Below are 24283 nucleotides of genomic sequence, written 5' to 3'. Positions count from 1 at the left end.
AGAACAACCACTCTGCCCATGGCTTTGACCACAAAGGTCAGAAGTTTTCCATGTATGTGAAGCAGAAAGCCGGGCTGTCCCGAGCTATACCTGCAAGGATCCTTAGCCCCACCTTCAGCCCCCATTCCTCGCATGGCTAGCAGCACCGCGGGTACCTGAAACATCAGATGCTATAGCAACGCTATGGCCCCCTTGTCTTTGATGAGCAATAGCACACTCAGCAGCTGCTGCCGAAGTGAATGACCAGGTGGTGGCACCCCTCCTTGGCCAGATTTCAGTGAGTCCAGGACTCCTAGTGACCAGGTGACCGGTAATGGAGCTCTAGCTACTCCAAGTTTCATCCATCTGGCCATCCTGGGGACAGTGGAGATCAGTATCTCCCAGCACACTGATTTCAAGGCACATCACACAGGGTATTTAAAATTGTAATACCTAGGAGCGCTTGGGTGGCTCAGTCGGTTAAGCATCCAGCTTTGGCTCAGTTCATGATCTCATGGTTTATGGGTTTAAGCCCCACGTCAGGTTCTGTGCTGACAGCTCAGAGCCTGGAGCCTGCTTCAGATTCTATGTCTCCTTCTCTCTCTGCGCCTCCCCCACTTGTGCTCTGTCTCTCACTCTCTCAAAAGTAAGTGAACATTAAAAATAAATAAAATTGTAAAATCTAGAATTGTGCTGACTAGAGCTTACCTTGGACATAAGAATTTGTAGCACTATGTAAACATTGATCCAGATTCGCACCAGTTTGTAAAGCCTCATGGTTCTGGTTAGTTGCTACTAAATGCGATCTTTTCTTAGGAAAGTTGAGATTGGGAAGCCTACAGTAATATATCAAAAATGTTTTTAAAACCAGTCATCTTGAAAACGTTATCCAGTGTTTCATTGCTCAGTATTTGGCTATGCTGTCTACTCTTGTCACAGATTAAAATCTCTAATAGAGGCTCCTGGCTGGCTCAATCAGTAGAACATGCGACTCTTGATCTCAGAATCATGAGTTTGAGCCCCACATCGGGTGTAGAGTTTACTGAAATAAAAATAAATAAATCTCTAATAAACTATAGCCAATCCTTGCACTAATTATAATCTGGGCAGTGGGCTATACATTACATGCGAATGATTCTATTTTACAATAGGGATCGCTATGCATAGTAAATTGTACCTGACATTGCGTAAAATAGAGCAGACATAGACCTGCAGAGGCCTGAAAGAATATGCTCTTGACAAAAGTATTTATAAGAATATGGTGGGGGCGCCTGGGTGGCGCAGTCGGTTAAGCGTCCGACTTCAGCTCAGGTCATGATCTCGCGGTCCATGAGTTCGAGCCCCGTGTCGGGCTCTGGGCTCATGGCTCAGAGCCTGGAGCCTGCTTCGGATTCTGTGTCTCCTTCTCTCTCTGCCCCTCCCCCCTTCATGCTCTGTCTCTCTGTGTCTCAAAAATAAATAAACGTTAAAAAATAAATTTAAAAAAAAAGAATATGGTGGTTCCTCAAAAAGTTAAACAGAGCTACCATTTGACCCAGCAATTCCACCTCTGAGTATGTACTCAAAAGAACTGAAAGCAGGAACTCAAACATATTTGTATACTCATGGTCATTGCAGCATCATTCACAATAGCCAAAGAGTGGAAACAACCCAAATGTCCATCAGCGGAAGATGGGATAAACAAAATGTGACATATACACACAACGGAATATTCAACTTTTTAAAAATGTAGCTCTCATACATAGCTACAACATGGATGGACCTTTAAGAATTTATATTAAGTGAAATAAGCCAGATTTTAAAAAGGACCAATATTGTATGATTCTGCTTATATGAAGTGCCTACAGCAGTCAAATTCATAGAGACAGAAAGCAGAATGCTGATTGCCTGGGTCTTGGGGGAGGGACGAATGGGGAGTGATTGTCTAATGGGGACAGAGTCTGGTAAGGGAAGATGATAAAGTTCTGGAGAACTGGAGAACCATCTGGTGATGGTTGCATAACCATGAGAATATACCTAAAGGCACTGAACTGCACACTTAAAGAGGTTTGAATGGTAAATTGTACATTTATCACAATAAAAAAAATCTTAACTAGAAAAAGAACTATATTAGCATGGGGGCAAGGGGAAGAGGAGAGCCAAAGGCAGACGGAGTTTGACAGTATTTATGTAATTAAACTCTTCGCAAATTTGCACGTCATTCTCTGCAGGGGCCAGGCTAATCTTCCCCGTATCGTTCTGGTTTTAGTGTACTTGCGGCCAAAGCGGGCACCGGTACTTAAGTAATTAAAATAAGAATTGATAAAATGCTAAATCGCTATCAGCAAATAACAGGAGTTTGTAATCCCTTGGTCCCTGCAATAATCAGACGATCAGTCTGAAGTGTCGTGTGTATTTTGAGGTACCTATTTTTAAAAAGATATACCCAGGTGAGTGTTAGCAGGAAATGGTGTCATAAAAAGTGGTTGAAAGAGTGGGGCTATTTTGAGTGGAGAAGAGAAGGGTAAGGGGAACATGCTGGCTAGCTAGCTCTGAATATCTGAAAAGCTGTCATCTAAAACATTTTATTTTATGCCGCTCCATTAGGCAGAACCAGAACTGGTGGGCGGAAACACTCTCATAGAAGCAGAATTTTAGAGGTAAAAAGGGGGTTAGCGAATTTGTCCAAGCCCCTTACAGATGGAGTGAGGTGAGGGCGGTCAGGTTCACAAAGACGGTCCGGAGATCATATGCGGGTTCCCACAGCCCATTCCCAACCATTTCCACTCTCTTCCAGATTTCAGTACCTTTGCCTCCTCAAAATTGGCCCCATATGTTCCCTTCCGTTTGCAAGGAAAATAGCACCTCATTGTGGGCTCTCTCCTTCACCCGCTCCTGACTCTCTTCTGCCTGTGCCCTTGGTCCCCTCACTCTCAGTGTCCTCGGTGACTCCAGCCCCCAACAGTGCTCCTGCCTCTTCCCCAGAGACATTTCCTCAGCCTGCGACAATCCACAGGTGGATGTCTTTTTCAGTGTCACTCCACCTCTCTAGACTGTACTATTTTGTTATGCTGTTGTCCTCGCATCTCATGAGCCACCCAGTGGGATTCACTGCTAAGCCATGACTACTGCTCCGAAACCAACGCTGCTGACGAAAGACGTTATCACACTTTGCCTCTAGGGTCTGAGGGGCACGTATGTCCGTCGGAATCCAGTCAGGAAAATAGAAGTTACTCTAAATATTCAAAACAGAAAATGTAATATCAGGAATTGGTCTCATAGGAGCCCCAAGAGCAGGACAATGGCATCTGAGGCCTCCCAAAGACTGGCAATGGCTGGAAGCTTCCCTCACAAGTCAGCTGCAGAAGCTGGGCCACAGAAGGCCTGCCTGCTGATGAGGCGACATCACAGACTCAGCCCCTGCCGGGGATGCCTCTGGACAGGACAAAAAGAAAGGGAAAGTAAACTCCCTCCCTCTAGGCCACCCCCTCGCCCCTCCCCCACTCCTCCTTTCCCTTCCCTCCTTCACCTCTCCCTCCACTCCTCCCCACCTCCTCTCACTTCTCACCCTCCCTTCCCTTCTCTCCTCCCCTCTACCCCTCCCCCCTCCTCTGTCCCGCCTCTTTTACCTGTCCTCTCCCCCTCCCCTCCCCCTCCCTTCCTCTTCCTTTCCTTCTCCCCCTCCCCACTCCTTTCCCCACCCCTCCCTTCTAACCCTCCTCTTTCCCCTCCCTTTCCCCCACCTTTCCTCCTCCCCTCTCCTCTCCCCTCCCCTTCCTTTTAACCCTTCCCTCTTCTCCCCTTCCTCTCCCCCTCCCTCTCCCCTGTCTCCTCCCTCACCTTCTCCTTCCTCCCCCTTCCCCTCCTTCTCCTCTCCTCCCTCTCTCTCCTCCTCTCCCCTTCTCCTCCCTTTTCACCCTTCCCTCTCGGGTCCCTCTACCCCTCCCTCTACCCTTCTTTCCTTGCTCCCCCTCCCCCTCACCTCTCACCGGTGCCTCCCACTGGCTGAGCCAGAAGCCAGCTGACACTGACCTCCAGGTCAGTCCTGCCCCCACCCCATGACATGAAACAACAGAAAAAGGGTGAGGAACATATCCGAAGGCCAACAGATTTTGTCATTTTATGAGTGCACAAATGATGAAGTTACACAGTGAGCGTATAAACCCTCTTCCAACAAAACCCACATGTCTTTTTTTAATATGCAAGACCAGAGTATATATGTAAAGATCTCCTAATACAGAAGAAGATAGCAAAGTTTGATACCATTCTAACTAAAATTTAATGTATGGGTGCTGAGGTGACTCAGTTGGTTGAGCGTCTGACTCTTGATTTCGGCTCAGTCATGATCCCAGGGTCATGGGATCAAGCCCTGCGTGGGGCTCTGTGCTGGCCATGGGGCCTGCTTGGTATTCTCTCTCTCTCTCTCTCTCTCTCTCTCTCTCTCTCTCTCTCTCTGCCCCTCTCCTCCACTCGTGCTCTCTCTCTCTCAAAAAAAAAAAAAACCTTTAACTTCTAAAAATTGACAACTTTTCCACCATTTTATTGTTTTACATCAAGTTGCTATTTGATGGAACACACCTTACAAAGGTTAACTTGCAAAAGGTCATACTGAAAATGAAGTAAGGTCTGTTTTGCCTTTCTTCCAGAAATGCTCATAGCAGCTTTATTTGTAACAGCTCCAAACTGGAAACAATCAGAACATTCATCGACAGGTGAAGGGACTAACATATAAATGTACGACCATACAATGGAATACAACTCAGTGGTAAAAATGGATGAACTATTGATGAACGCCGCAGCATGCATAAGTCTCAAGATAATTATGCTGAAGGAAAGAAGTCAGACCGAAGCAAGAGTACATATATACTGTATGGTTCCACTTACATAAATTCTGGAAAATTCAAGCTAATCTACAATGACCAAAGCAGATTCAGTGGCCACCTGGAAGCAAGTGGAGGATGAAGAGGGATGCGAGGGAGGGAATCACAAAGGGCAGGAACACATTTTTGAGGGTGATGCACATGTTTGCGATCCTTTATTTTTGCTCACCTTCTCTTTAATAGATAAGCTTAACATGGGTGGCAAATTTTAATAGAGTAGAAAGCCTTCACTATATATCATCTACATTTAAAGTGTATTCATCTTGGGGCGCCTGGGTGGCGCAGTCGGTTAAGCGTCCGACTTCAGCCAGGTCACGATCTCGCAGTCCGGGAGTTCGAGCCCCGCGTCAGGCTCTGGGCTGATGGCTCGGAGCCTGGAGCCTGTTTCCGATTCTGTGTCTCCCTCTCTCTCTGCCCCTCCCCCGTTCATGCTCTGTCTCTCTCTGTCCCAAAAATAAATAAACGTTGAAAAAAAATTTTTTTAAGTGTATTCATCTTTATGAAGAGAGACGTTCCAAGACTAACATGCACTGAAAATGAGAAATTTAAGAAATTGGCTAAACTGCTAGTTTATTAAAGTTGTTTCACCTGGTGGTTACAGTTTGTTAAATCAGTTATATATTGGCTTGAGAGCAATTGGTCATGATAAAATTATCCAAAATAAAGACTTATAAGATAAGTGGGCTTTAAAAGAATACCATACTCCTAAAAATACCAATTTTTATCTTTTAAGAATTGGTCAAATGTAAATACATGTATTACATTATATGTTTGTCTATCTAGTTTATTTCTCATAATAGTTTTTGAAAACTATCACCATAACAGAGGTTATTTCACAGAGGGACTTATGTAGTGAAGCAAAGCCATCAAGCACCCATAAACATATGACATCTGTCATGAGTACCTGTTCATATACCTTCTCTCTGTCACCTTATCCGATCACCACCCTCAAAAAAATTGTCATTTTCATAATGAATTCCCGAACTATCAGGCTTACCAAACTTTAGCACTCTTCCTACCCCACACCCTACTCCACCACACGCGCACACACACACACACACACACACACACACGTTATTAAAAATCAGTACATGCGGGGCGCCTGGGTGGCGCAGTTGGTTAAGCGTCCGACTTCAGCCAGGTCACGATCTCGCGGTCCGGGAGTTCGAGCCCCGCGTCGGGCTCTGGGCTGATGGCTCGGAGCCTGGAGCCTGTTTCCGATTCTGTGTCTCCCTCTCTCTCTGCCCCTCCCCCGTTCATGCTCTGTCTCTGTCCCAAAAATAAATAAAAAACGTTGAAAAAAAATTAAAAAAAAAAAAATCAGTACATGCCAGGGGCGCCTGGGTGGCGCAGTCGGTTAAGCGTCCGACTTCAGCCAGGTCACGATCTCGCGGTCTGTGAGTTCGAGCCCCGCGTCAGGCTCTGGGCTGATGGCTCTGAGCCTGGAGCCTGCTTCCGATTCTGTGTCTCCCTCTCTCTGACCCTCCCCCGTTCATGCTCTGTCTCTCTCTGTCCCAAAAATAAATTAAAAAACGTTGAAAAAAAAATTAAAAAAAAAAATCAGTACATGCCTTAAGCAACCTTGAAGAATGTAAAATCTGTCATTCTGATATCAAGTAGTTATTTTTTTTTTTATTTTTTTAACGTTTATTTATTTTTGAGACAGAGACAGAGCATGAACGGGGGAGGGTCAGAGAGAGGGAGACACAGAATCTGAAACAAGCTCCAGGCTCTGAGCTGTCAGCACAGAGCCTGACATGGGGCTCGAACTCACAGACCGCGAGATCATGACCTGAGCCAAAGTCGGCCGCTTAACCGACTGAGCCACCCAGGCGCCCCTCAAGTAGCTCTTTAAAAACTTTAGTAAGCATAAGCTCACATGGAGTGTTTAGTATTTAATGCAGATTTTCATGCCTACTCTTAGAACTTCCAATTTCATGGTTCTAGGTGAGGAATCAGTGTTTTGATCTTTCATCTTTGACATTATAATTATTATGTGCTGTGGTGTGGACCTCCTTGGGTTCACTTTCTTTGGAACTCTCTCTGCATCCTGAACCTGGATGTCTGTTTCCTTCCCCACGTTATTTCTTCAAATAAGTTTTCTGCCCCCTTCTCTCTTCCTTCTCCTTCTGGGACCCCCATAATGCGAGTGTTTGTTCGCCTGATGTTGCCCAACACATGCCTTAGCCTTTTCTCATTTTTTAAAATTCTATTTTCTTTTTGCTCTTCAGCTTGGGTGCTTCCCATCACCCTGTCTTCCAGGTTGTTGATCTGTTCGTCTGCATCTTGATTCCCTCCAGCATGTTTTTCATTCCAGTTATTGTATTCTTTACAATACAGCTCTGATTCATTCTTTTTTATGTTTTCTATCTCTTTGTCGAAGTTCTCACTAAGTTCTTTCCCTCTTCTCTCCAGTCTGGTGAGCATCTTTAGGACCATTACTTTGAACTCTTTATCAGGTAGTTCATTTATCTCCTTTTCATTTAGTTCTTTTTCTGAGGTTTTTCCTATTCTTTGGTTTGGAGCATATTCCTCTGTCTCCTCATTTTGCTTGACTTTCTGTGTTTGTTTCTGTGAATTAGGTGGAACAGCTAATTCCCCTAAACTTAATAGAATGATCTTGTATAGGGTCATCCCCTGTGTGGACTGCGTGCCTGGTGACTTTGACTGGCTGGCTAGAGATGCGGCTGGTGTGGCTGGGGGTCCCAGGGCACTCTGTGCTGGGGCTGCCCTGGTGGGATGGCCAGAGCTGAAGGAGTGTGGGCCGGGGTAGTCCCAAGACTCTTGGCACAGAGGGCACACTGGCAAGACAGCTGAAACCAAAGCAGGCACAGGCTGGAGGTGTTCTGGGGCTCTCTGCATTGTGGGCACACTGGGAGGACAGCTGAGGCTGAAGTGTCCCAGGACACTCCACATAAGAGCACCCTGGCGGAGAGGCTAGAGTGGAGGCAAGCACGGGCCAGGGTGTCCCAGGGCGCTCTGCTCCAGCAGTGCCCAGGCAAGTCATCTGGGGCTGAAGTGGTGCGGACGTGGAGTGTTCCAGGGTGCTCGCACCTTTGTCACCTTGGTGAGATGCCTGCAGCTCTAGTGGGCACTGACCAGGGGAGTCCCACTGTGCACTGCACCGGGGCCACGTTGGTTGGATGTTGGGCTGATGTGGGCTAGGAGCCCAGGGCTCACCGACGCAGTAGGCTGGCTCGGGCACCCAGACCCTGCTCCCATACACACTATCAAAATGGAGGGAGATGTAAACCATAGCACTTGCCAGCCTCTCTGACCCAGAGAGTGTTCCAGCAGCTCCCCCACCATTTGGTAGGGTTCTTGGGATGGACCTTTATATTCTAGTTACTATTTTATTTTACTCTCATTATTTTTAAATAGGCTCCGTGCCCAACGTAGGGCTTGAACTCATGACCCTGAGATCAAGAGCCACATGCTCTACTGACTCAGCCAACCAGATGATACTCTTCTAGTTGCTGCTTTATTTTTTTTAATGTTTATTTATTTTTGAAAGAGAGAGAGAGAGAGAGACAGACAGAGAACAAATAGGGGAGGGGCAGAGGGAGAGGGAGACCCAGAATCCAAAGGAGGCTCCAGGCTCCGAGCTATCAGCACAGAGCCCAACACAGGGTTTGAACTCACAAACTGTGAGATCATGACCTGAACCGAAGTCGGAGGCTTAACCGACTGAGCCACCCAGGCACCCCTCTAGTTGCTGTTTTAAACGACTTTTTTTTTTCTGTGCCCCAGGGTGTCCAGGGCTCACTGAAGCTGCAGACTGTGCAGCAGGAACTCTGCTCCTGTCTCAAGGTGGAGGGAGATTGTGAACCACGGCACTCCCCAGCACCCCCAACCTGCACCCCCACCCCCACTCCAGAATGCGGTCCAGCAGCTCCCCAAAGTGTGGCACGGTTCTAGGGCTGAATCCTTTATATTCTAGTTGCTTTTTCAAACCATGGCTTTGAACCTGCTCTTAGTCGCTCTCTACTAGAGAACTACCCCACGGCAGTTCTCAGGGTGCAGGGTGGGGGTTCCCTTCGTTACTGTGTGGCTGTCTCTCTCCCTATTCTCAGTGTGGTCTTTCTATATTTTGCTGTGCAGAAGCTGTTCAGTCAGCCCTCACTTCTTCTTCAGGAGGAATTGCTCTGTAAGTAGGCGTGGATTTGGTGTGTTCGTGGAGGAAGTGAGTTCAAGGTCTTCCTCAGTCACCATCTTGGAATGAAACTCACAAAATAGGTTCTTGACTGAGTTCCTTCTCAGTTTCTTCCCTGCTGTTCTGGAACCATTTAGAATCCATCTTAGATCTGATTCAGGTCCTCAGCAACCAATTTGACCGTGTTCACCTAAAGCATTTGTGGATAGCCAAAACACTCTCTGGTAAACTAATATACATCCAAGCAGCATCTTCTGAGTGACTTCAATTACTTATGTATAAAAATATACGTGAAGAGGGTTAGTGACATCTGTAACCCTAAAGAAAAAGCAATTCCCAATTCTCTTATTTTTACCTTGGAATTTTTTATGGGATGATATCGTTTTATGTCAAGATTATACTCCAGGAAAATTCCACATTATAGCAAAGAGGGGAACTATTTTTATAGAAATTAATGTAAAAAGTCTAGCTGCATTTCCAGACAGCTAGTCCCAAACATTCCGATCTATTACTTATACAGATTGTCCCCAAACTCTTTGAATGACACGATCATTCCTAATTTTAAAATGTGGATTCTGGGGGCCCCTGGGTGGCTCAGTCAGTTAAGCATCTGACTTCAGCTCAGGCCATGATCTCACATCACAGTTCATGAGGTCGAGCCCCACATCCGGCTCACTGCTGTCAGCCTGTCAGTGCAGAGCCTGCTTCGGATCCTCTGTCCACCTCTCAGTCTGCCTCTCCCCCATTTCCTCTCTCTCTCTCTCTCTCTCTCTCTCTCTCAATAAATAAATAAATAAAACATTAAAATGCTGATTCTGGGCTCAAGAGGAGAGTATACAGATATTCTTGGCACTTCCCCAAAGATGACTACTCAAGTGTAGTCTTTGACCAGAGGGAATTAGGCAAAAGGTGAGGACACAGCTAAAGTCAAGAGCCAAGGTGGGCACCCCCAGATCCATATCCAGGAGACAGCAGCTGAGTGGGTGCGAGAACATGCAGTTGACAGAGTCTCAAGTCCTCCCTCTTTTTTCAAGACAGTGAAGAGTGTCCATTTCTCTCTGCAATAAATCTTAGCCTTGAGAATCTCACAGTAACACATGTAAGCACTACATAACTACAAAATGCATAACTTAGAGCAAAATTATCCTAAATAAACGTGTCAGTGCAAAAGGGAACAACATAGAAAGGGTCAACATGGAACTCTATAGTTTTGTTTTGTTCTGTTTTGTTTTAAATAATGCATATGGTTGTGTATCTCTGCTGGCCAAAGAGAGGGGGAGTTCAGATGTGTACTACTCGCCAACAGAAAGAAGCCTGCCTGCAATTGAAATTTTGCTTTGGGTGAACTATGTGAGGGCAGCTCAGGGCTGGCTGGGCAGATGCATGAACTGCTAAGGGGAGATGTGCTCCCGCCCAGTGCCCTGTACTGCAGACACTGGGGCCCAGGCCCATACTCGTCGTCACTCATTCAACTTCGCTGAGCTTCGACTGAGCTGGGTGCCAGGGTGAAGAGGGGAAACAGTCCCTGCCCTCGAAGAGTTCTTAGTCTATAAGACACTGGCATGGAAAGCATCATAATGCAATATAACATTGTAATAGAATTGCAGAGGCAGTACAGGGAGGAAGGCATGAGCTGCATTTGAGAAGGGACCCAGGGGGCGCCTGGGTGGCTCAGCCGGTTGAGCATCCGACTCTTGGTTTCAGCTCAGGTCATAATCTCATGGTTTGTGAATTCAAGCTCCCCGTTAGGCTCTGTGCTGACAGCATGGAGCCTGCTTGGGAATCTGTCTCTCCCTCTCTCTGCCCCTCCCCTGCTGGTGCTCTCTCTCTCTCTCTCTCAAAATAAATAAACATTTTAAAAAATTTTGTTTAAAGAGAAGGGAGTCAAGATCACTGGTCAGAGAAGATACCCCATGAGTTTCATAATAAAATTGCCGTATTTGGATAGTACTTTCACTTACATTACTATCTCATTGATGCTCAGAGTGATCCTGTGAGGTACGTTATTATGTTCATCTTACAGACATGGAAAGTAGGCTGCCAGAGGTTGTGACTTACCAAACTTCATGTAGTTAAGTAGAAGATCTGGCTGGAATTCAGTTCTTCAGACTTGAAACCATGATGTGCAAACCTAACACTCACTGAGCCCTTACTAGGGGTGATGTGCTGGGCCAGGCATTCCGTGGCGTTATTTCATTTAATCTCTGCAGCAATAATTCTGATCACTCCTCATTTTAGAAATGAGAACACCGTGATTTATGGAAGTTAAAGTAACTCGTCCGAGTCAAGATTGAATTTAGCTATGACTCAGATCCTGAGCCCCTAACATCTTTACCGCATGATGCTGTTTCCCACCCTTTCTCAAGGAAGGACTTCAATTTTCAATGATCCAAACTGGCTTAGTGCGGTTGGTACCAGACATACCTGGGCTAGAATCTTACTGGTCATTAACCAGCTCTCGGATCTTATGGCAATTTACTTAACGTCTTAGCTTCACTTTCCCCATATATAGATTAGGAATTGTATATATCTGGCCAGCCTGGTTGTTTTGCTCACAGCATTTTTCCTCATTCTTTTATTTTGCATTTCACCTGATTCGCAATTAATTGCTCTTGTCTGCCTCTACCTGTAGACTCTAAGCTACAGGAGGCCTAAGACTCCCTACACCCATCTTGCTTACCGTTGTATCTCCCACATGTAGCACAGAGCCTGGCACGTGGTGGGTACCCAATAAATACTTGTTCAATAAATAACTCATCCCAGAGGAAAAAGAGACTTCTTCCCCCCCCCCCCCCCCCGCCCCGTTTCATTATATAGGACTTCCCTGTAAGGATTCTAGTAGAAGTAACAGGGCAATGAGATATTATGAATGACCAGTCCTGGAATATTTAGGACCATCTCCTGCCAAGGGAGGTGAGATGGTGATGGGCAACACTACCAGAATCACAAGTAGGGCCAGCATCACATAGTGCGAAGGGTTCTCCCAGCACGTGGGGTAACGCTCCGCTATTACTGTCCAGAAATTCTTAATAATTCCTTTTAACAAGCACACTCGTTTTTATTTTGCACACAGTACTACACATTATACAAATGATCCTAGTCACATGCAATGGTCCATAAGGAAGGAGAAAGGGGAACGATGAGGCAACATTTCTACCGAAACAAGGTTGGGGAATGCTGAAAAGTCCAAAACTGTGAACACCATATATGTCTTGAGAAACGCAGTTACGTGCTCAGCTCGTAATGAGATAGACTGATGAGCTCCTTGAAGGCAGAGATAATACCTTGTTCAGTGCAGTCTGTAGTTTAAAACGGTGCTGGCATTTTCTTTTAATCAATCTTATTATTTTGAGATCACTGTAAATTCCATCTGCAGTTATAAGAAATAATACAAAGAGATCCAATGTGCCCTTTACTCAGTTTTCCCCAGTGCTAAGGTCTTGCAGAACTATAGCACAATATCACAACGAAGATCTTGACATCGATGTGGCCCAGACACCCAAATATTTCCATCACTGCAAGGATCCCTCGTGTTGCCCTTTTATAGCTACACCCATTGTTCTCTCACCTCCTTTCCTCCTTAACTCCTGGCAAGCAGAAATCTGTTCTCCATTTCTATAATTTTGTCATCTCAAGAATATTAAATAAATAGAATCATACAGTAACTCTTGTGTGATTTTTTTTAATTTTTTAAGCTTATTTATTTATTTTGAGAGAAATAAAGAGAGAGGGATGGGCTGAGAGAGACGGAGAGAGAGAGAATCCCAAGCAGGCCCTGCGCTGTCAGCTCTGAGCCTGATGCAGGGCTTGAACTCATGAACCATAAGGTCATAACCTGAGCTGAAATCAAGAGTCAGGTGCCTAACTGACTGAACCACCCAGGTTTTTTTAATTCAGCATAATTATCTGCAAATTCAGCCACTTGGGTATATCGATAGCCCATTCCTTTTTATTACTGAGTGGTATAGATATACCACAGTTTAACCATTTACCCGTTGGAGGACATCTGCACGTTTCCAGTTTGGGGCTGTTATAAATAAAGCTGCTAAAACCCATGTATGGATTTTATGTAAACAGCAGTCTTCATATCTCTGGGATAAATGCCCAGGAACTCAATCACTGTAGTTGCGCGTGTACGTTTTAAAGATACTGCCACTTCTCACTGAACGCTGCCAGTGTGGTGTTCAGGCATCTCACGGAGGTTGGCCCAGTAGCCTACGTTTACTCTGGGCCCCGTGCCAGGAAGCTGGTCATGATTGTAGGTGTTATTGATCAGAACAGGGCTTTGGTTGATGGACCTTGCACTCAGGTAAGGAGACAGGCTATGCCTTTCAAATGCATGCAGCTCCCTGACTTCATCATCGAGTTCCCTCACAGTGCCCTCCGTAAGTATGTCTGACAAGCCTAGCAGAAGGCAGATATCAATACAAAACGGGCAGCCACAAGACGGACCAAGAAGATTGAAGCCAGAGAAAGGAAAGCCAAGATGACAGATTTTGATCGTTATGAAGTCATGAAGGCAAAGAAAATGAGGAACGGAATAATCAAGCTTGAAGTTAGGAAGCTACAAAAAGCAGCTCTCCTGAAAGCTTCTCCCAAAAAAGGAGCTGCTGCAAAGATTCCAGGAAAAAAAAAAAAAAAAAAAAAAAAGATGGCCGCTGCAGGCAAGAAGGCTCCCGTCCAGAAGCTTCCTGCTCGGAAAGCTGCAAGTCCAGAAGGCGGTGCCTCCAAAGGCTCAGAAGGATCAGAAAACTCCAGCCCAGAAAGCACCTGCTCCGGAGGCATCTGGCAAGAAATTCTAAAAGCATGAGAGGCTATTATAAATAAGTAATAAATTTTCTTTTGGACAAAAAAATTGAATAAAGATACTACCAAAGTGTTTTGCAGGGTACTGTACCATTGTTCATTCCTACCTGCAGTGTATGAGTGATCTGGTTTCTCTGCATTCCTGCCAACATTTCATGTTGTCACAGTTTTTAATTTTAGCCATTCTGATAGGTGTATAGTGATAACTCATTGTGGATTTAATTTGCATTTATCTATTGGGTAATGACGTTGAATATCTCTTCATGTGCTTATTTGCCATCTGTATGTCCTCTTTGGTGAAATATTTCTTTGTTGGGGCACCTGGGTGTTTCAGTCGATGTAAGCGTCTGACTCTTGCTTTCGGATTCAGGTCATGATCTCATAGTTTGTGAGATTAAGCCCCACGTCGGGCTCTGTGCTGACAGTGCAGGGCCTGCTTGGGATTCTCTTTCTCTCCCTCTGCCCTCCCCCACTTGCAATCTCTCTCTTTCAAAATAAACAAACATTCAAAAAATACATATATCTCTTCGTGTCTTTTGCCTATTTTCCAATTGGATTGTTTGGTTCTTAGTTTTAAGAGTTCCTTCTATGTTTTGTTGGATATGTGGTTTGCAAATACTTTTTCCCACTCTGTAGTTTGTCTTTTCATCCTCTTAACAACATCTTTTATGGAGCAAAAGTTTGTAATTCTGATGAAGTCCCATTTATCAATTGTTCCCTTTATGGATCATGCTTTGGTGTCAAACATAAGAACTGGCCCTAAACCCTGCACATTTTCTCCTATGTTTTATTCTAAAAGTTGTACAGTTTTATGTCTTACATCTAAGTTCATGATACAGGTTAATTTTTGTGTAAGGTGTGAGAATGGTTCAAATGGTTGCTTGTTTTGTTTTGTCTATGAATGTCCATTTGCTCCAGCACTGTTTATTGAAAATGCTCTTTCTTCCATTAAATTGCTTCTGTGCCTTTGTCAGCATTTAGTTGGGTATGTTTGAGCGGGTCTTTTCCCAGGTTCTCTGTTCAGTCCATTAATCTCTGTGTCTGTTCCTCCACCACTACCACAGAGTCTTGATTACTGTAGGTCTATGATGAGTCTTGAAAGCAAAAAAAGTGACTCCACTGTACTTCTCCATCTCAAAAGTGTTTTAGCTATTCTAGTTCCTTTGTCTTTCCATATAAATTTTATTTATTTATTTATTTATTTATTTATTTATTTATTTATTATTTTTAAATAGGCTCCATGCCCAATGTGGGGATTAAACTCCCCACCTTGAGATCAACAGTCCAATGCTCTACTGACTGAGAAACCCAGGAACCCCTCCATATAAATTTTAGAATAATTTTATGGTAACTACAAAAAACCTGCTAGGGCTTTTATAGGAATTGTGTTAAGCTGTATATCAATTTGATGAAAATAGACATCTTTTCTATGTTGAACCTCCCAATCCATGAATATGTTTTATCTCTCCATTTATTAAAAAAAAAAAAAAAACTTAAAAAGATTTTCTCTCATCAGTGTTGTGTCATTTTTTTCTTTCTTTCTTTTTTCTTTGAGAGAAAGAGAGAGAGTGGGGGAGAGGGACAGAGGGAGAAAAAGAGAGAGAGAGAATCCTAGGCAGGCTCCGTGCTGAGCCTGGAGCCCAATGCAGGGCTCAATCCCATGACCCTAGGATCATAACCTGAGCTGAAATCAAGAGCCAGACACTCAAGTGACTGAGCCAACCAGGTGCCCAGTGTTGTATCATTTTAGTCTTACAAGTCCTATACATGTTTTATTAGATTTATATCTAATTATTTAATTTTCTTGATGATTATAAATAGCATATTATTTTAAATTTCTATGGCCACATGTTCATAGCTAGTAGACACAAAACAATTACTTTTTGTATGTTTAACTTGTATCCTGTGACCTTGCTATTCTTACAAAAGTAGTTCTAAGTGTTTTTTTTTTTTAAGATTCTTTTAGATTTTCTAAATATGTTATCTAAAAATGGGATGGTTTTATTTCTTTGTTTTCATTCTGTATGGCTGTATGCCTTTTACTGCCTTTTTTACTGCCTTATTACACTGGCTGCAAGTTCCAGGGTTATACTCAATAAGAGTGATAAAAGAGGTCATCCTTGCCTTGTTTCCAATTTTAAGAGGAAAGCATTCAGAATTTTGCTAACATTAAGTATAATGTTAGCTGTAGGTTTTTGGTAGAAGCTTTTTATCAAGTTCAGAAAGTTCTCTATTCCTACTTTTCTGAGAGTTTTTATCATAAATGGGTGTTGAATTTTGTCAAATGTTTTCCTGTATCTATTGATATGACTGTGTGATTTTTCTTCTTGAGCCCAATAATATGGCAGAATCCACTGATTGATTTTTTTTAAGTTTATTATATTGAGAGAGATAGAGACAGAGAACCAGTGGGGGGTGCAGAGAGAGAGAGAGAGAGGGACAGAAGAGTTGAAGCAGGCTCTGTACTGACAGCAGAGAGCCTGATGGGGGCTCCAACTCATGAACCATGAGATCATAACCTGAGCCAAAGTCGGACACTTAACCGACTGAGCTACCCTAGGTGCCCCTGATTGATTTTTTTTTTTTAATATTTATTTTTGAGGGGGGTGGGAGAGGCAGAGAGAGAGAGGGAAAGAGAGAATCCCAAGCAGGCTCCACACTGTCAGCACAGAGCCGGGTTCAGGGCTTTATCTCATGAACCAGACATCATGACCCAAATCAAATCAAGAGTTGGACACTTAACTGACTGAGTCACCCAGGAGCCCCATCCATTGATTGATTTTTAAATATTGAACCAGACTTGCATCCCCGGAATAAACGCCACTTAGGCATGGTGAGTAATACTTTTTTATATATTGCTAGATTCTATATGCTAATATTTTACTAAGAATTTTTGTGTCTGTATTCATGAGAGTTATGGGTCTGCAGTTTTCTTTTTTTATATTGCCTTTGTCTGCTTTTGTTATTAGGATAAAACTGACTTTAGAAAATGAATTGGAAAGTGTTCTTCTATTTTCTGGAAGAGATTGTGTAGAACTGGCTTTAATTCTTCTTTACTCACGTGGAGAATTCTCCAGTGAAACCATCTGAACCTGGATATTTCTCTTTTGGAAGCTTTAAAATTATACATTAAGTTGCCTTATTGGTTATACGGATATTCAAACTATCTATTTTACATTGGATGAGTTGTAGTAATTTGTGTTTTTGGAGGAAGTGATCTATTTTGTCTAAGTTGTTAAGTTTGTGTAGAGTCTGTGGTATTGCCCTATGATCCTTTCATGTAGTATATGTAGTGATATCTCCTGTTTCATTCCTGACATTGGTAATTTGTATCTTCTCCCTTTTATCTTTGTCAGTCTTGCCAGAAGCATGTCAATTTTAATCTTTGCAAAGGATCAGTTTTTTGTTTAATTGATTTTCTGTTTTCAATTTCATTGATTTCTGCTCGTATCTTTATTATTTCTTTCATTCTGCTTGCTTTGTTGTTTTTTTTTTTCCCCCCTAGGTTCTCAAAGTGGGAACTTAGGTCATTCTTTTCCTCTTTTCTAAAGCATACATATAGGAGGCGCCTGGGTGGCTCAGTCAGTTAAGTATCCGACTTCCGCTCAGGTCGTGATCAGCTGGTTCACGAGTTTGAGCCCTGCATTAGGTCCTGTGCTGACAGCTCAGAGCCTGGAGCTTGCTTCAGATTCTGTGTCACCCTCTCTCTGCCCCTCCCCCACTCACACTCCGTCTTTCTCAAAAATAAGCAGTAAAAATTTTTAAAAGATAATAAACTGTACATTTAGTGCTAAAATTTTCCCTTTCAGCCCTGATTTAGGGTCCCACAAATTTTGATTGATATGTTGTTTTCATTTTCTTTCAGTTCAACATTATTTTTTTATTTCCCTTAAGATTTCATCTTTCACCTACAGATTATTTAGAAAAGTGCTGTTTAGGGGCATCTGGATGGCTCAGTCAGTTGAGCATCTGACTGCAGCTCAGGTCATGAACTGGCAGTTTGTGAGTTCAAGCCCTGCATCGGGCTCTGTGCTGACAGCTTGAAGCCTGGAGTCTGCTTCAGATTCTGTGTCTCCCTCTCTCTCTGTTCCTTCCCCACTCTCACCGTCTCTCTCTCTTTCTCTCAAAAATAAAGATTAAAAAAATAATAGAAATGTGCTGTTTAGTGTCAAGGTGTTTGGAGAATTTCCTGTTATCTTTCTGTTATTGACTTTCTAGTTTGATTTCATTTTGGTTGGAGAAAACACTGAGATTTCAATTCTTTAAAATTTTTTTAAATGTTCATTTATTTTTGAGAGAGACAGAGAAGGAGACAGAGAGAGAGAAAACAAGTGGAAGAGGGGCAGAGAGAGAGGGGAAGAGAGGATCCAAAGTGGGCTCTGCACTGACCAAAGAGAGCCTGATTCGGGGCTTGAACTCACAAACTGTGAGATCATGACCTCAGCCAAAGTCAAGAGTCAGACACTTAACCAGCTGAGCCACCCAGGTGCCTCACCCACGGCCCTTTTAAAAGAATATGTATGCTGCTGTTATTGCATGGAATGTTTGTGTTATTTTTATTTATTTATTTATTTTTAAGTAAGCTCCATGCCCAACATGGCACTTGAACTCATGACCTTGAGATCAAGAATCACATGCTCCACTGACTTAGCCAGCAAAGTACCCCTGGATGGAATGTTTTTAAAATGTTGATTAGTTAGCTAACTTGACAAATTATATATATGAATAAAAATAAATAAAATGTTGATTAGATCCTGTTGGTTGACAATATTGTTGAGTTCTTCTATATTCTTGCTGATTTTCTGCCTAGTTGTTCTACCCATTGTTGTGAGAGAGGTGTTGAAATCTCCAACTGTGATGGTACATTTGTTGATTTCTATTTCCAGGTCTATCAGCTTTTGCTTCACATGCTTTGCAGCACATTTTTTGGTGCATAAACATTTGGGATTGCTATGTCTTCTTGGAGGATTCACTTTTTTAGCATTATGTAACATTCCCCTCTCTGGTAATTTTCTTTACTCCAAAGTCTACTTTAGGGGTGCCAGGGTGGCTCAGTGGGTTGAGTGTCTGACTTTGGCCCAGGTCATGATCTCACTTCTCGTGGGTTCAAACCCCACATCAGGCTCTACTCCGACAGCTCGGAGCTTGGAGCCTGCTTTGGATTCTGTCTCTGTCTCTCTGCCTCTCCCCTGCTCACACTCTCTCTCTCTTAAATATAAAATAAAACATTAAAAAAAATCAAAGTCTACTTTATCTAATATTAATATATCCTGCTTTCCTTTGATTAATGTTTGCAAAACTTTTTCCATCCTTTACTTGGACCCTGCTTATATCATTTGAAGTGAGTATATTGTAGACAGCATATACTAAGCTATGTTTTAAAATCCACTCTGCAAACTCTCTTAATTGATATTCTCAGATCATTTACACTTAATGTAATTATTGATATGGTAAGAATTCTATTGTTTTATTTTTTGTTTTCTGTTTGTTCTGGTTTTCATTACTGTTTTCGTTTTCCTGCCTTCCTATGGATTACTTAAACATTTTTTAGAATTCCATTTTTATGTATCTATACTGTTTTTGAGTGTATCTCTTTGTATATTTTTAAGTGGTTATTCTAAGTCTTACATATATACATAACTTATGACAGCCCACTGATGTCATCATTTTACCAATTTGAGTGAAGTACAGATACCTTACCTCCCTCTATGTCCATTTACTCTTCCCATTTTATAACATAATTTTCTTTTTCTTTTTTTTTTATTTTCTTTTTTCTTTCCTTTCCTTTTTTTTTTTTTTTTTTTTTTTTTTTTTTTTTTTTTTTTTTTAGGCTTCATGCCCAGTGCAGAGCCCAGAGCGGGGCTTAAACTCATGACCCTGAGATCAGGACCTGAGCTGAGATCAAGAGTCAGACACTTAATGGGGCACCTGGGTGGCTCAGTTGGTTAAGTATCCAACTTTGGCTCAGGTCATGATCTTGCAGTCTATGAGTTTGAGCCCTGCTTTGGGCTCTGTGCTGACAGCTCAGAGCCTGGAGCCTGCTTCGGATTCTGTGTCTCCCTCTCTCTCCGCCCCTCCCCCTCTTTCACTCTGTCTCTCTCAAAAATGAATAAACACTAAAATAAATATAAAAAATAAATAAAGAGTCAGACACTTAACTGACTGAGCTACCCCGGCACCCCATATAATTTTCTTAAATATTTTATCCACATATATTTAGAACCACAAAAGACTATATTTTAAAAATATTTTTTAAGTTTTATTAAATCCAGTTGACTTTTTAGGTGAGCTGCATGCCCATTATGGGGCTTAAACTCACAACCCTGAGATCAAGAGTGGCACATTCTACCAACTGAGCCAGCCACACACCCCACAAGACTATAGCTTTTACTCAAACTGTCAAGCATGATTTAGAAAGCTTAAGAAAAGCCTATTGTATTTACTCCTGTTTTGCTTACTGTGTTCTTCCTTCTTCCTAATGGTCCCAGGTTCCTTGTTTTATTGTTTCCTTTCTGTTTAGAGAACTTCCTCTATCCATTTTTTTTTAAGTAGGTCTACAGTGACAAACTCTCTAGTTTTCCTTCATCTTAGAATGTCTTGATTGTCCTTCATTGCTGAAGGATATTTTCATTGGGTATAGGATTCTGTGTTGACAGTTGTTATTTTTCCCCCTGTAATTCAAGCTATATTGCTATTTCTTTCCGAACTCCATGGTTTCTGATGAAGAACATGCGGTCATTCAAATTATTTTTCCTCAATAGGCAAGTTGTTATTTTCTCTGGCTGATTTCAAGATTTTTTGTTTTTAGTTTACAGAAGTTAAATTGTGATATTTCTTAGCAAGAATTTCTTTGGGTTTATCCTGTTTAAGGTTTACTCACTTTCTTGAATCTATAGGCTTTTATGTTTCTTGCCAAATAGGAGAAGTATTCAGCCATTATTTCACCAATTACTTTTTAAGCCTGGCTCTCTTTGTCCTTTCTTCTGATGACACAAACATTAAGTCTTTTGAGATAGTCCCACAGGTCTCAGGCTCTGGAGGGTTTTGTTTATTTGGTTTTGGTTTTTGTGGGCTTTTTGTTTTTGTTTTGATTTTCAGACCATTTTCTTTTCTCTTGTTTAGATTAGGTAATTTCCATTGTGCTATCTTCCAGTTCAGTGATTATTTTCCCCATCATTTTCATTCTGTTGTTGAACCCATCCACTGAGATATTTATTTCAGTTATTACATTTTTCTGTTGAAAACTTTCCATTTGGGTCTTCTTTTTTTTTTGTTTTGTTTTCTGTTAAGTCTATCTTCCCACTTGTTTAAAGCTTGTAATTGCTTGCTGAAAACTTTTTATCATTGCTGATTTTAAATCTTTGTCAGAGAATTCTAACACCTCTATCATCTTGGTGTTGGTGTCTATTGATAGCCTTTTCATTCACTTTGAGATCTCGCAGTTCTTGGTAAGTTGAGCGATTTTTCAACTGAAACTGGACATCTTTCTATTACGAGACTCTGGATTTTATTTAAACTTTCTACTCTAATTGGCTTTTTTTGACATCAGTGCAGCAGGGGAGGATGGAGGTAGAAGTCCAGTTTCCCCACTTAGTTCCCCTTAACACCCAGGGGTGGGGGTGGGAGCTCCCTACATGGTCTCCACTGACACTGCAGTGAGGGCACCTTCATCATTATGGAGTGATGGTGAAAGTCCTGACTCTCCACTAGCCTCCTCCAACACCAGCCCAGCAGGGAGAGAGAGGAGGGTTGCCTCAATACTTGGGTTGGAGTGGATGTCCAGACCTTGTCATGGTCCTGTCTTACACAACAGGGTTAAGGGAACTCATTATCAGCAAGAAGGGAGGAATGTTCCAACTCCTTAACTGACCTACACCACACTAGCATAGGTGTTGGGGCACCTGGTTAAAAACCTGCAAGCTGTACAGACCAGCTGCCCATTCAACTTTGCTGGCATAGGTGGGAATGGGGCCACATTTTTTTCTGTGTTGTTTGAATGGAGTAAAGCAGTTATTGTCTAAAAGTTTTCTCTTTGCTAGTGAAAACAGCCTTGTTTCTTCTCTGTTTTTTAATTTTTTAAAAATATTTATTCATTTTTGAGAGAGAGAGAGAGAGAGAGAGAGAGAGGCAGAGCATAAGCAGGGGAGGGGCAGAGACAGGGGGAGACACAGAATCTGAAGCAGGCTCCAGGCTCCGAGCTGTCAGCACAGAGCCTGATGCAGGACTCAAACCCATGAACCACGAGACCATGACCTGAGTGGAAGTTGGACACGTAACCGACTGAGCCACCCAGGCGCCCCTCTTTCTTTCTTATTTGTCTGTACTCACTGTTATTTCTGGTTGCCAGATTCTTCAGCTCCAAGTATGGGATAGAGGAGGTAAGAAGAAAACCCAGGGAACCTCACTACCATGTCATTCCTCAAGTTCTGAGGTCCCTAACTGGTCTGCCTTCTTCTTTCCATCTCTTGGAGTCTTATTATTTAAACAAACAAACAAACAAACAATGTGTGTGTGTGTGTGTGTGTGTGTGTGTATAAAATATCCTGGGGGCTCCTGGGTGGCTCAAGCAGTTAATCATCTGACACTTGGGGCGCCTGGGTGGCGCAGTCGGTTAAGCGTCCGACTTCAGCCAGGTCACGATCTCGCGGTCCGTGAGTTCGAGCCCCGCATCAGGCTCTGGGCTGATGGCTCAGAGCCTGGAGCCTGTTTCCGATTCTGTGTCTCCCTCTCTCTCTGCCCCTCCCCCGTTCATGCTCTGTCTCTCTCTGTCCCAAAAATAAATAAACATTGAAAAAAAAAAATTAAAAAAAAAAATCATCTGACACTTGATATCGGCTCAGGTCATGATCTCATGGTTCTTGGGATGAACCCCAGCATGGGGCTCTGTGCTGACAGTGCAGAGACTGCTTGGGATTCTCTCTCTCCCTATCTCTCTGCCCCTCCTCCACTTGCTCATGCATGCTCTCTCACGCTCTCTCTCTCACACAAACTAAATAAATAAACATTAACATTTTTTTTCCATAGGGCGACATGGCTAAACGCACCAAGAAGGTCAGAACTGTCGGTAAATACTGGACGCATTATGGTGCCTCCCTCAGGAAAATGGTGAAGAAGACTGAAATAAGCCAGCACGCCAAGTACACTTGCTCCTTCTGTGGCAAAACCAAGATGAAAAGACAAGCTGTGGGGATCTGGCATTGCGGTTCCTGCATGAAAACCATAGCGGGTGGTGTCTCTTCCTACAACACCACTTCTGTCACAGTACAGTTAGCCATCAGAGGACTGGAGGAGTTGAAAGACCAGTAGAAGCGCCACCATTTGAAACATTGCTAGCCTATGATAAATGGGTTAATTTATACAAATTTTTTTTCATGAAACAAAATAAATAAAAAATATATCCTGTTCAGGGATTTCAACTGTATGTGAGAAAAATAAGGAAAAGCATGTCTACTCCATCTTCCCAGAAGTGGAAGCCCTGCCTAGCGCTTTTTAAAAGTGCACATCCGACCATGTGAGTCACTGGTTAAATTCTTTCAATGGCTTCCCATCACTAAGGATAAGGACCAAAACCCTTTGCACAGGTCTACTGAACAATCCTGCATGACCTGGCCCCTATCAGTGGTAAATGTTTAATAACCAAATTGGGGAGTAGGAAACCCTGATATGCAGCATTTGCCCATTTTCATGGTGTAAATACTACTATTATGGCCAATTTCAAGCTACTAATGTGAAATTGCTAAATACAGAATTGGGAAGATGTGAACAATGGACTCTTGCACATTACAGACCCATTTTTATCACTCTCTTTGTCACCATGTCACCGTCTCTATGGCAGTGTTAGTCCCTTCCCCTAATTTAAACCATCCAACAACTTCCCAGAACATCTGCAAATAAGATCCCTACCTGTGATCTGGCCTCTCTCTCTGCCCGTCTGTCTGACATCTCTTACCACACTCTCCTTGCTTGATAAGCTTCAAATTTGTTCTCTCAACACATGCTGACCCTACCCACACTGTATTGTTACCAATAAACAAAACAACAACAACAACAAATCCCCTCTCTTGGTGAGGACACACACAACAATAAATCCAATGAGTTAGTAAATGTACCTTTTTTTTTTTTTTTTATGAAGAAAACATATTAAATGAATGGATAACAGATCATGCAGGATCTTTTAGGCCCTTGTAAGGACGTCAGCTGAAATGTCACTCCTCATAGAGGCCTTTCCTAATCACCCAATTTAATGTTGTCTCCGTTTCCCCTCAATTTCATGACCTTGTTTTGTCTCCTTAATAGCATTTCCTGTTTTTTTTTTAATGTATTTACCTGTGTATTATTTTCCTACTAGAAATTTGTTTGACTCCTTCATCACCATGTCTCTCCCATTTATAAAAGAACCTTGTACATACTCAATGAATTCATTTAATGAAGGATAAATATGCCCTCAATACCTTAATTTACTATGGGTTTATCATATTCCGCAGGG

At 42.7% G+C, this 24283-nt stretch overlaps 1 non-coding gene and 1 pseudogene across 1 annotated transcript; one reads left to right on the top strand and one right to left on the bottom strand.

Moving 5' to 3' along the window:
• Positions 1-2145: 2145 nt before the first annotated feature.
• Positions 2146-2251, bottom strand: LOC112863955 (U6 spliceosomal RNA). Its single transcript, XR_003223902.1, has one exon. It is a non-coding gene; the product is annotated as a U6 spliceosomal RNA (small nuclear RNA).
• Positions 2252-22802: 20551 nt separating this feature from the next.
• Positions 22803-23159, top strand: LOC112863626 (large ribosomal subunit protein eL43 pseudogene; annotated as a pseudogene).
• Positions 23160-24283: the final 1124 nt, after the last annotated feature.

This window comes from Puma concolor, chromosome B4, assembly GCF_028749965.1.
Source record: "Puma concolor isolate L17-30 chromosome B4, mPumCon1.1.hap2, whole genome shotgun sequence".
Classification (NCBI taxonomy): Eukaryota; Metazoa; Chordata; class Mammalia; order Carnivora; family Felidae; genus Puma; species Puma concolor.
Note: the sequence above shows the minus strand (reverse complement) of the source record. Positions and strands in the feature narration are given on the sequence as shown.